The sequence below is a fragment of the Triticum aestivum genome, chromosome 7D (genome assembly GCF_018294505.1).
Source record: "Triticum aestivum cultivar Chinese Spring chromosome 7D, IWGSC CS RefSeq v2.1, whole genome shotgun sequence".
NCBI classification, from domain to species: Eukaryota; Viridiplantae; Streptophyta; class Magnoliopsida; order Poales; family Poaceae; genus Triticum; species Triticum aestivum.
The window spans coordinates 129,369,751-129,371,427 of NC_057814.1; positions in this window are offsets into that span (position 1 = coordinate 129,369,751).

Here is a 1,677-nt window from a genome sequence, read left to right on the forward strand (position 1 = left end):
TTTTTTTGCGTTCCGTATGCACCATTCAAAGCTAAGTCATCAATTTTCAACACGTTCTGACATCATTTGCTATTTTTCAGTCATTTACCGATTTGTTTCGAGAGCTAAATGACCGTGAAATCGAAAATCATTACAAAATGAACTCTGAAAATGTTGAAACTTGGCATGGTATCATCATTTCAGCCACATAGCATGTGCAAGAGAGTAGAGAGGGTTACGGCAAAAACATGCTCTTCGTGTACAAACTGGACAATCTCTTTCGGAGTATCACGGTTTCGGACGAAAACTCATCTGTTACACGGCTACTTCATTTTTTTAAACTTATTTGAACTCCAGACTTTTTTTGCTTTCCATATGGACCATTAAAAGCGAAGTCAAGAATTTTCAACACATTCTGACATCATTTGCTATTTTTCAGTCATTTACCGATTTGTTTAGAGAGCTAAATGAGCGTGAAATTGAAAATCACTACAAAATGAACTCTGAATATGTTGAAACTTGGCATGGTATCATCATTTCACCCACATAGCATGTGCAAGAGAGTAGAGAGGGTTACGGCAAAAACTGGACGCACTTTGTGTACAAACTGGACAATCTCTTTCGGAGTATCAGGGTTTCGGACGAAAACTCATCCGTTACACGGTTACTTCATTTTTTTAAACTTATTTGAACTCCAGACTTTTTTTGCGTTCCATATGCACCATTCAAAGTGAAGTCATCAATTTTCAACACGTTCTGACATTATTTGCTATTTTTCAGTCATTTACCGATTTGTTTAGAGAGCTAAATGACCGTCAAATTGAAAATCACTACAAAATGAACTCTGAAAATGTTGAAACTTGGCATGGTATCATCATTTCACCCACATAGCATGTGCAAGAAAGTAGAGAGAGTTACGGTAAAAACTGGATGCACTTCGTGTACAAACTGAACAATCTCTTTCGGAGTATCAGGGTTTCGGACGAAAACTCATGTGTTACACGGTTACTTCATTTTTTAAACTTATTTGAACTCCAGACTTTTTTGCGTTCAGTATGCATCATTCAAAGCGACGTCATCAATTTTCAACCCTTTCTGACATCATTTGATGTTTTTCAGTCATTTACCGATTTGTTTAGAGAGCTAAATGACCGTGAAATTGAAAATCACTACAAAATTTAAACTATTCAAATTTGAAAACTACTTGCACTAACATAAAGTTTGTAATTTTTTGTACCTAAAGCAAAAATATTCAAAAATAAATTAAATACAGCAAAAAAACTACTCCAAAATAAATAAAAGAAAATACTATATAAAAAAATATTTGCGCATTACCCTGTGGGCCTGCTCGGCCTTGGGAGTGGATATGTAGGCCCATAAGGCCAGGCTGGCTCACAGGGCAGCGCGGCAAAGTCAGGCCAGAAGCCTACTTTAGAGAGGAGCTCGAAGCAGCAATCGCGGCTGGGTTTATAAACCAGTGCGGCTGCTCTTCGCTCAGCGAGGTGGGACTAAACTTTGTGCACCGCAGCGCGCCCCTTTAGTACCGGTTCGTGGCTCCAACCGGTACTAAAGGGTGTACGTTAGTACCGGTTGGAGCCACGAACCGGTACTAAAGGTGGCCGCTTCCCGCCGCTTGGCCTGGCCAAAATTGGCCTTTAGTACCGGTTGGTGGCTCCAACCAGTACTAAAGGCCCCTCC